At 37.6% G+C, this 11,913-nt stretch overlaps 1 pseudogene; it reads right to left on the bottom strand.

Annotated features, from left to right (window-relative positions):
* Positions 1-5,665: 5,665 nt before the first annotated feature.
* On the bottom strand, positions 5,666-8,600 carry LOC131903674 (eukaryotic translation initiation factor 2 subunit 3, X-linked-like; annotated as a pseudogene).
* Between the last annotated feature and the right edge of the window lie 3,313 nt (positions 8,601-11,913).

Here is an 11,913-nt window from a genome sequence, read left to right as displayed (position 1 = left end):
ATGGGGCTGGAGAGATGGCTCAGAGGTTGAGAGCACTGACTGCTCTTCCAGAGGTTCTGAGTTCAATTCCCAGCAACCACATGGTGGCTCACAACCATCTGTAATGAGATCTGGTGCCCTCTTCTGGCCTGCAGAATACATGTTGTATATATAATAAATAAATCTTAAAAAAAAGATTCATGCTACAATAGTTCTACAAAAAATTAGATCCCCAAAAGTACCAATTAGGAGAGATTGATTATGGACTCAATGGATTTCAAAGATTATTTAGAGAATTTTCCAGTGTACGGAGTGTTAGTGAGGTAAAAAAAATATGAATTAAATAATTCATTCAAAACCTTAGAGGATGACAAGGTCATAAATAGTCCAAGAGAATTATCAGCTAAACCCGAGAGAGAGTTATCTTTAGAAGAAAAGAAAATACAGGATGCATATGTGGATTGTGTGGATGCAAAGCTTGATTCCATGTTGGTGATTTCACCCTCTAAGCATTCTCCTATAGGTATTTTAATGCAGAGGGAAGATATATTGGAATAGATATCTCTACCAAATAAACAGAGTGAAAAAATTAAAAACTTACGTGTAAAAGACCTCTGACTTGATTTTAAAAGGAAAATTGAGACTGGTCAATTAACAGGAATAGACTCTGTGGAAATTATAGTACCTTTAACTAATAATGAAATTGATAAATTATGGGAAGAAAGGGAACTTGGCAAAGAGCTTGCAGTAATTTTTGGTAAAAATTAACAAAAATATGCCAAAAGTGATAGAATTAACTTATAAAGACATCTAACTGGATCCTGCCTTGAATTGTAGAGGAAACACTAATATCTGGACCCCGTACATTTTATACAGATGCAAACAAATAAGGAAAGGCAGGTTACAAATAATAAAATTTAAGTAAAATGGTTCAAAGTCTTTAAAATTATGTCCAAAAAATCTGAATTACATGCCATTTTGATGGTATTAATGGATTTTTCCAAATATCTCAACATAGTTACTGACTCTCAATATGCAGAAAGAGTGGTCTTACATATTGAAATGGTAGAATTTATCCCTGATGAATCAGAATTAACTTTGTTATTTATTCAGTTACAAGAAATAATGAGAAATAGGAATCAACGCTCATATACAACTCTCATCCAATCCCATATAAGTCTGCTAGGCCTTCTAGCACAAGGTAATGATGAGATCGATAATCTGTTGATAGGAAATGTGCTAAAGGTCTCAGAAAAAAAAACATCATGTCAATAGTAAGGGTTTTAAAGAAAGATTTTTCTATAACTTGGAATCAAGCCAAGGAAATGTCCTACTTATTCTTTCTACAGTCAGACTGAACTACCAGCATTTTGTAACCTAGAGGAATAAAATCTGGCAGATGCATGTGTTTCTCTTTGCAGAATTTTGAAAATTGAAATATGTATACCATACCATTGATACCTATTCACAATTTCAATGGGCAACTGCTCTGAGTTACAAAAAGGCTGATTCTGTAATCACACATTTGCTAGAAGTTATGGTCATCATACATATACCTGTACAAATTAAAACTGACAATGCTGGAGCATTTGTCTCTGGTAAAATGAAACAGTTTTTTGCTTTTTCCAATATAAAGCATATACCACACAATTCTATGGGCCAAGCAATCAGAGAAAGATCAAATTGAACTCTACAGGATATATGCTAAATAAACAGAAAGGGGTAACACAAACTCCCAGAAATAGATTACATAAATTAAATTTTCTCAAGAATCATGAGAAAGGAATGATGGCTGCAGAGAGACATTGTATAATAGAAAAAAACTATGGAATTAAATCAACTTTTATACTTCAAAGATGCACTCACCTCAAAATGGAAACCAGCATATGTATTACATTTGTGCTCAGGTTTTTCTTTTGTTTCTAAAGGTGTAGAAAAGCTATGGATACCATCAAAATTATGAAGGTTTGATTTGAACAAGAGAGACCTCTTAATTAGAAGAAGTGATAGTTCATCAAGCAGCATGATCATTCAATTTAAATTAGCTTATACCTCTAATAAATGCTTTTCCTCAGCTCTTTTTAATCAGATATACTTTGCCAAAAGGGAACTTCCCCAAAGTTAGGGTTCTTGGTTTTGTCTTTGAGGAGATTGAATGCTAAGAAACTGAAAAACAGGGGACAAATGAGACATATGAAGAAAAAGGATAAATCATCTGGAAAACAATGTTCCAAGGAAAAGAGTAAATTGGACTATTGGTATAACATATATAAAATTTCATTAGTCTTTTTAAATATATGTTTCTGTTGCTTTCTACAGAAACATACTGCAAATGGTCTTTATATAGTCCCAGTTCAATTTAAAATTAAAGCTGCCTTTGTAGTTGGAGTGTGGCTCTCTCCTTCTATAAGCCCAAGCATGCTTGTTAAAGGAAAATCCAAAATCTCTGTATCATATCAGAAGAACCACCTGATATGGCACAGAAGAAAACCCAAAATTAAAGGACAATTCTCTTGCAACAAAACTCGTAATTCTTTGCTTTTATTTTGACTCTTTATAACTTGTTTTAAGGTATGGATTTTACATCAAAATTAATAAGATTTATATATATTAAACTTTTGTCATGAAATTAATGGTTGCATAGAATAATAACTAATTCTAGATAAAAGGCTTAATCTATCATCCTGTAAATAATTTCAGGTTTGAGTCTCTATCAGTTTTCTGCAGGGAACTATGATCACACCTAATAGCAAATTTGAAGTCTCCAAATGATGGGGCCCCACAGCGGTGATTCCATCAGGACAATCATAATACCACTAAGCTGACAAACAACACCAAAGATCAGTTTTTGACTACCAATTGCTCAGGACAATTTTAAGATGGCTAGGTGAGATGATCCAGCCTCACAGACTACTCAAGCAACGACTTGAGACCAACTCTTCACTTTCACATTATGCAGAGACTTGACAACAAATGATACAGCTACCTCTCTCAGGACTTGACAATTAACTCAAAATTTTTCTTTTCAGGATCCCCTAAAAATGCCTTTGACCCCTGAGAGCAGGAAGTAATTTTAAGAACAGAATGCCCACATTTCCAACAGTTGAGATGGGTGGTTTTTGGTCATTCAATGGGTTATGGATAATTGTCATTGTTTAGGATGGTTAGTTACAAGTTGTTAATTGATAATGGTCAGGAAAAAAGCTAAACAAAGAAAACTAGATTCAGGGTTATTTTTGGGGGAAAAAAAAGAGAACATAGATAAGAGGTAGATTATTGAATCTACTATGAAAATAAGGTATAGAAATGATACAATAAAGTATAGTTTATTGAATTTTCTCTGAAAATAAAAAAAGAGAGAATATGAATATGAGAAGATTAAAAGGTAGATAATTGAATCTACTTTTAAAAGGCAACTACTAATTTTAAATATTTTACATTGGAGAGAATTTTTTATATTGTATACAAACTATGTGTACTGATACATATTTGAGATTAACTTTGTTAGAAAATATTGTACATATATTTCTAATCTTTTTTTTAATTTTTATTTTGCAATACAATTCAGTTCTACATATCAGCCACAGATTCTCTTGTTCTCCCCCCTCCCGCCCCCTTTACCTTCCCCCCAGCCCGCACCCCATTCCCATCTCCTCCAGGGCAAAGCCTTCCCCACAGACTGAGATCAACCTGGTAGACTCAGTCAAGGTAGTTCCAGTCCCCTCCTACCAGGCCGAGCCAAGGGACCCTGCATAGGCCCCAGGTTTCAAACAACCGACTCATGAAATGAGCACAGGACCCGGTCCCACTGCCTGGATGCCTCCCAAACAGATCAGGCCAATCAACTGTCTCACCCACTCAGAGGGCCTGATCCAGTTGGTGACCCCTCAGCCATTGGTTCATATTTCATGTGTTTCCGTTCGTTTGGCTATTTGTCTCTGTGCTTTATCCAATCTTGGTCTCAACAATTCTCACTCATATAAACCCTCCTCATTCTCACTAATTGGACTCCCAGAGATCCACCCGGGGCCTAGTCATGGATCTCTGCATCCAGATCCCTCAGTAGTTGGATGAGGTTTCTAGCACGACAATTAGGGTGTTTGGCCATCCCATCACCAGAGTAGGTCAGTTCGGACTGTCTCTCGACCATTGCCAGCAGTCTGTTGTGGGGGTATCTTTGTGGATTTCTGTGGGCCTCTCTAGCACTTTGCTTCTTCCTATTCTCATGTGGTCTTCACTTACCATGGTCTCCTGTTCCTTGTTCTCTCTCTCTGTTGTTGATCCAGCTGGGATCTCCTGCTCACCCAAGCTCTCTTTCCCTCGACCCTCGCCCTTCACTACCCCCACTCATGTCCAGGCTGTTCATGTAGATCTCATTCCATTTCTCTGTCATTGGGTGATCCCTGTGTCTTTCTTGGGGTCCTGTTTTCCAGGTAGCCTCCCTGGTGATGTGAGTAGCAGTCCAGTCATCCTTGTTCCACATCTAGTATCCTGCTATGAGTGAGTACATACCATGTTTGTCTTTCTGAGTCTGGATTACCTCACTCAGGATGATTTTTTCTAGATCCATCCATTTGTCTGCAAACTTCATGATGTCATTGTTTTTCTCTGCTGAGTAGTATTCCATTGTGTATATGTACCACATTTTATTTATCCATTCTTCAGTTGAAGGGCATCTAGGTTGTTTCCATGTTCTGGCTATTACAAACAATGCTGATATGAACATAGCTGAACAAGTGCTCTTGTGGTGTGGTTGAGCATTCCTTGGGTATATGCCCAAGGGTGATATAGCTGGATCTTGGGGGAGATGGATTCCCAATTTTCTAAGAAAGCGCCATATTGATTTCCAAAGTGGTTGTACAAGCTTGCATTCCCACCAGCAGTGGAGGAGAGTTCCCCTAGCTCCACATCCTCTCCAGCATAAGCTGTCTTCAGTGTTTTTGATCTTAGCCATTCTGACAGGCGTAAGGTGGTATCTCAGAGTTGTTTTGATTTGCATTTCCCTGATGATTAGGGATGTTGAGCAATTCCTTAAATGTCTTTCAGCCATTTGAGTTTCCTCTGTTGAGAATTCTCTTTTTAGATCTATAGCCCATTTCTTAATTGGACTGTTGGGCATTTTGATGTCTAATTTCTTGAGTTCCTTATATATTCTGGATATCAGTCCTCTGTCAGATGTGGGGTTGGTGAAGATCTTTTCCCATTCTGTAGGCTGTCGCTTTGCCTTGTTGACTGTATCCTTTGCTCTACAAAAGCTTCTCAGTTTCAAGAGGTCCCATTGATTGATTGTTTCTCTCAGTGTCTGTGCTACTGGTGTTCTATTTAGGAAGTTGTCTCCTATGCCAATGCGTTCAAGACTACTTCCTACTTTCTCTTCTAACAGGTTCAGAGTAGCTGGATTTATGTTGAGGTCCTTGATCCACTTGGACTTAAGTTTTGTGCACGGTGATAGATATGGATCTATTTGCAGCCTTCTACATGTTGATATCCATTTTTCCAGCACCATTTGTTGAAGATGCTTTCTTTTTTCCATTGTGCACTTTTGGCTTCTTTGTCAAAAATTATTTGTTCATAGGTGTGCGGATTAATGTCGGGGTCTTCAATTCGATTCCATTGGTCCACATGTCGGTTTTTATGCCAGTACTAAGCTGTTTTTATTACTGTAGCTCTATAGTACAGCTTGAAGTCAGGGATTGTGATGCCTCCAGAGAATGAATGCGAGAATCTGCTCATATTCTTCCTTAGCCTGACTTTCTTTTACTAGATCAATTTTATTTTGTAAGATAAAAATATGCTTGAGTTTCATGATTTCTGTGGCAGCCAGGTGTTCAGAAGTCTGAGGCTGAGGACATGATTCATTACCAGCTATCATCAGAAGAGCTGCGTCCATCACTGCTGCGTTGTTCAGCATTGTAGCTTCAAAATATCATGGCCAGGACAGCCAACAAAGGAAACATGCTTGACTAATTTGAAGTTCCCTTTGGTCCCTGGAATGTCTGTAGGAAACTCATCTGGTGTACTACTTCCGCATGACCTGTAACATTCTGGTCTAGGACAACTTGGGTCATCAAGTTTATAAATCTTAGCATTAGCATATCCAAGCTTGATGGTAATATTTCTTTCTTGTTCATTTTTTAATCTGATGGTGTGAACTCCAGAAATAGCCTTTACCACAGTGGACTTCCCATGAGCTATATGACCAATTGTACCAATATTAATTGTAGCTTGTCTGCTGATAACTTCATGTGAAAGTGGTGTCAACTTGGTGACATCCAATGTGGCGAGATCCTGTCAGGAAAGATGTGGCTGCCTGAGAGTAACTCCAACCTCACCCCCAGCCATCTTGATCAGTGTGGATTCAGTGACCTACCTATTTATCCTATTATTTCTTTATCATTTTTCTCAGAGTAGATTCAATGATCTATCTCATATCTATATTCTCTTTTCCTTTTTGCTTTCTAGGGGTAAAGATATCTTTAGGGAATCTTGAAAAGAAAAAAAATTAGGTTAATTGTCAAGTCCTGTATCATTTGTCGAGTCTCTGCCCAAGTTGACCAAAGAACTTTATATAACATTTACTAAGTACTTTTTCAATGATGAAAGACAGCTCCTAACAAGATGCCCTTTGTCACGTAGCTGGAAACAGATATTAGAAAATGTTAAGGAAATTCAAAAAATCTAAGGTATAATTAGGTCCTGGCTGCTGGAGGTAGCTCAAAGTGTGATTAACAACAAGGAACTGAGTGGGATGAGTCCTTTTGCATAAACTGAAAGCCATTTTCTCTCATAGTGAGATACAGACTTACATATATCCAGCAGAATTTTATTGTCTTGCCCTCTGTCAGAAGAAAACAACACCACAGCACTGGCCCAGCACCAAGTTCCTATAATTGATCACCTAACAGGTTCAGATACCTCTCTCCAGATTAAACAATACCCAATGACTGTGGAAGTAAAAGGGAAAGTTGATGCCCACATGGCCAGGAGAGAAGAGACAGGCATTCTGATGGTCTGTCTGACAGTCATCCTTACCTGTAAAGAAACCTGGGACCTCTGAATCTCATGAGTCTGATTCCTCCAGAGAAAAAGGTGTACACTCTCCTGGTCCTGAATGATGTATTATTCAGCCTCACATTTGAAGAAGTGCATCAACTCATCTTTGCTTTTAAATGCACAAACCCAGAAAGAGGTCTACAGTGAAAAAACTTACCTGGATCAGGATTGACAAAGAATTTCAAAAACTCTACAACCCTGTTTGTATAGACACTAAATGCTGAACTCCTGCCCTTCCATCAAAAGTTTAGTGGGAAAATAGTTTATAAAAGGGACATTGAGGGACTATTATAGGAGTCACAGACCTAGGGCTATAGAATGTTGTCTAAAAAAGGCCAAATTTATAGAAGGCTACCTCTCTTGGATACAACTGAAGAGAGGGAAAAAGAGACTTTCTCAGCAGGATTGTTGCCATCCTACAGATTCCAACTGCAAAGACTAAGGTACAGATTCTAGAATTCCTAGATGTAGCTCAGTATTTTAGGCTGTAGATACAAGAGCTCTTTGAAACAGAAATTCCTCTATACACAAGCACAAATCACGGGAACTAAGTCCCTGATCTTGACTGAGTCTAAACAAAAGACATTCAAGGCTTTAAAAGATCCCTGAAATTGGCTCCAGTCCTAGAACTTAAAGATGCCTCAAAACCTTCTTATTTTCACTCCATGATACAAATGACAAAGGGGGTTTTACCCAAATGTTGGGGCCATGGAAATTCCCCATGACATATCAGCCCAAATGATTGCAACCTGTAGCCACATGATGGCACACTGGTCAAAGATCTATAGAGACTACTTCTAGCTTACTAACAATGCAAACAAGTTTGCTGTGTCAAGATACTGCTGACACTTGTAGCATTAAGCACAGATGAGGTTTTCCACTGAAGAACAAAAATATCACCAACCATTTAATCACTGTTTTATGCAGCACAAGACCCTACTCCTGTATCCAACTTGAGTCCAGTTTGTTATCAATCCAGCTATCCTGATGTCCGATGATGACCTGCAGATGCTCATGTAATTCTGTTACTAGATAAAAGATGAAACCAGGTACATGGGAGATGCAGTAGTTATTTTACATAAAATGATTAATGCCTTAATCAGGAACCCCATCACAGGGAGAAAAGAACTGATTTCTCTCACCCAGAATCTCATATGGGGAAAAGGAAAGTCCACCAGCATATATAGTGACCATCAGTTGGTATACTTTTACAAATCGGTGTGTCAACTGTATAGAGATTTATGGAGAAAGATGGCTTCTTGCTGCTGGGAAATAGGACATTAAAAATCTTAGCCCTCCTAGGAGCTATGTGGATTTCCCTAGTAACTGCTGTCTTTCATGGGCACACAAATGAACTCACTGTGTGACTGATGACACTAAAATATTTGGGGCCTATAAATGATCTGAATGTCACATACCACAACCCAATGCTACCTGAGACTACATGGTAAAGAATAATAGTCAGTAAAAAAAAATATATATGTTGATGGAGAATACCATAGGTAAAGGATATTCTCTCAGAAATAACTGTCTAGAAACTGGTAACTAACCTTCACCAGGCTACTCATCTGGGCACTACAAGTGTCTGTCTTGTTTAGAACAAGTTATGTTATACCTATATGGAACACACTAAGGTGGGCTATCTCTGTTAGTGCTTAAGGGAAACAAAATCAGAGAGTACTTACTAAGTAAAAGATGAAAACGAGAGAAAAGCACCCTGTCAAACTTTGAAAACTTTGACTTTCACCAAGATCTGGCTTGTTGGTGAGAATAAAAATACTTGCAACTTTCTTGGAAATACCATCTTTTAGTGGGTCGAAGTGTTCTCCACCTAGACTGAAACTGTTCCAATTGTAGCTAAAAAGCTAAGGTATGAAGAGATGCTCTGATATGGCTTCTGTCTAACACTAGCATCCATCCAACAATGGCCTAATATTCATACCAAAAACCCTCTTAATTAATAGCTATGACTTTAGACATAGAGCAAAAACTTCACTGTGCATCTAGACCTCAGAGTTCTGAGCTGGCAGAAAGAATGATCAGAACATAAAAGGAAACTTTAACAAAATTCTCAAAAAGAGAAAGATGGATAGGCCCCCTCCTTTACTTTGCCTCAGTTTACTGCACCCAATAGAGAGAGGGGTTAACCAGCTTTGAGATTATATTTGGAAGAATTCCCCACCTGCTTCCCAGGCTCAGAGACAAGCATTTGACAAAACTCTCTAATCATTCCTCTATCAAAGCACTAAGGTCCCTCCAGTTCTACACACTGAATTATCTGAGATACCCAGCCAACCTCTGAGTCCACCACCACTTTCACCTAGCTTAAGAAGAATGGTATCTTCTGTCTCAAGTGAGAAGCCAAAGGGACACAGAAACTAATCTGGAAAGGGCCCTACAAGGTGATCCTCTCCACTCCTCTGGTGGTGAGGGTAGGTGCTAACACCATAGAGACACCACACCCAGATAAAGAAATGGGAAGCCACAGAAGCTGCTCTCAAATCAACTGTGTCTGGAATATGGCCTCATTAATCATAAGGTTTCATAGGTCCCCAGGCTCTTCCTTTTCCTGCCCTCATACCTCTTCCTAAATCTTGTGTTTTCACTGTGGGTATGAACACAGGATCATGTCCAAACCGCACTCCTCCAAGGCTGGACTTGAAATTGAGGAAGATAGTAACATGGAAGGTATTGACTAGTGTTGCTACAGACCAGCAGACTTTATCCTATCTTAACCATTACTTGCTGATAACTACTTTAAGTGTTTGGTTGTATTGGAGAAATGAAGGATGTTGGAGTTTATTTTTCAGATAGGAATACAGAGTTTACAGTTCCATGCATGCCTTGTGTCTTGGTCCCTGGTTGCCAGAAATAAGTGACAATGGAAGAAAGAGCTCAGAATCTGCATGGAGCTAGGTGTAGAGCCACTTTAACTGCTAATACACATGAGGAAAACATGCAAAGTGACTTTTTCTGTGTGAGTTATGCTTCAGAAAATTGATAGTTATATCTCTTTATTGCTTTTTTTCAACTCTGGAAAAAATGTACATATTTTATATGTATTTGTAGTGTTTTCCAAAACTATATCCTCTAAAAGATAATAAAACTATGTATTCCTATTATTAAAAAGCAATGTTGATAAATCTTTGTCAGTCCAAGTTAGGGAATATGTTTAAAAAAGTTGACATTTTATAATTAATGTCCTCTCCTGAAAGTTTCATGAACACAACTGCTTAAATATGATATGAATGAGGAAAAAATAATAGACACCAAAGGGGCTGGGAGAAACATCAGAAGGTCTTAATCCTAAACAAAGAGCTAGAGACAATGAAGGAGTGCCAAGAGTCAGAGAAATAATCTTCGACAAAGAAGAGCAAACCAATCAAACATCAAATATCAAATGGTCACCCTCAAAAAATATATAGTACAGTAGCTTTATATATTCTGATCTGTCTGTATTTAGGAACATATATATACAGATATAGATGCATGTAACATTTATTTTTTTACTTTTTTGATTAATCTTGAAATTTATATTTTTTATTTTCTTTTTTCTATATAATTTAATATATAATTTTTTATTAATTTTTTCTTTCCTTTAACATACCAACCCGTTTCTCCTCCTTCTTCTTTTCCCACTCCCCTAACTTACCCCCATCCCACCCCATCCCCTCTTCATAGAGAGTAAGGTCTCCATTGGGTAGTCAACAACTGTTGCTGTTAACAACAATTTTTTAAACCTCTCATGAATTTGAAAGGGAGGAAGCAGAGTTATGTGAGAAGGTTTGGAGGTAATGAAGGAAAAGAGAAATTCTCTTGAGGCATGAGTGTGCATATTATATTTTCAAAAATAGATGAAATAATAAAAAAATTAAAACAAGCATCCCAATGCACGATATTTTAGAATAAGCTGCAAGAAAATACTTTTGGATAAGATGTGTGAAACTTCACACTAAAGGGTATATATTTATAGTAGAAGAGAAAATCTCTTAACATCCAAATTGTGAAACATAGTACTCATATGATAAATGAATTTATATCAAATTATTAATGTAGGAAATGTTTGTATTTTGGGGAAAATCTACTTTGACATATCAAGTCAAACACATTTTAAGTAAATGGGAGGGATTTGTTCTTCATCACATATATACCTAGAGATAATGCCAATTTTAATTTGGAAGGATAACATCCACTATATATAACAGGATTTGACATATGGAAGAAAATATGGCTCACCCAGGGCAAAAACCTAGCACTGAGTATGGGAGGAGTTTGATCCAAACACACACATGGTGGGAGGTTAAGTTGTCCTTCCACAGATGATCTCTCACCTGCATGTAAGACCTGAGGCATGAGTGTGCATGGACACACACACAAAAATGTAGTAAAAAATGCTTTAAAAAGTCTGTACCATGTGCATTCCAATAGACAAAGTCATGTTGCCTAGAAAAGATAACATATTAATCTGAAAGTCGGTATAAAATTTTAATGTTCATGTATCATATTACCTGAACAGTTATCATAGCCTTAAAGTGAAATCCATTTAGTAATTTTAAACACACAGAAACCAATGTAGTGGAGTGAAGTTCCTGCCCACAGCTTATTAGTTTTGTAATCTTGATAACTAAGATGAGTATTTCTAGGCATGTAAAAATTCAGATCCTGCTTGCTAAGGATGAAGCTGTGGCTGAAAATGTTAGGAACAGGCGGCATGCACTGTGTGAAAGCCAGTCTTCCAATGCATAGTTAGTCTCTCACTGTGCTACTTTAACTTGTTAGGTTTTAGGATAAAGATTTATTTCAAAGAGTGGCTTTATAACTTTAGACACTTTATATTGTGCCGAGGACGGCATATAAGATTCCTGACCTGCTGCCAGCAGA

The sequence above is a fragment of the Peromyscus eremicus genome, chromosome 1 (genome assembly GCF_949786415.1).
Source record: "Peromyscus eremicus chromosome 1, PerEre_H2_v1, whole genome shotgun sequence".
Classification (NCBI taxonomy): domain Eukaryota; kingdom Metazoa; phylum Chordata; class Mammalia; order Rodentia; family Cricetidae; genus Peromyscus; species Peromyscus eremicus.
The sequence above is the reverse complement of the archived record's forward strand: the minus strand, read 5'-3'. Positions and strand labels throughout refer to the sequence as shown.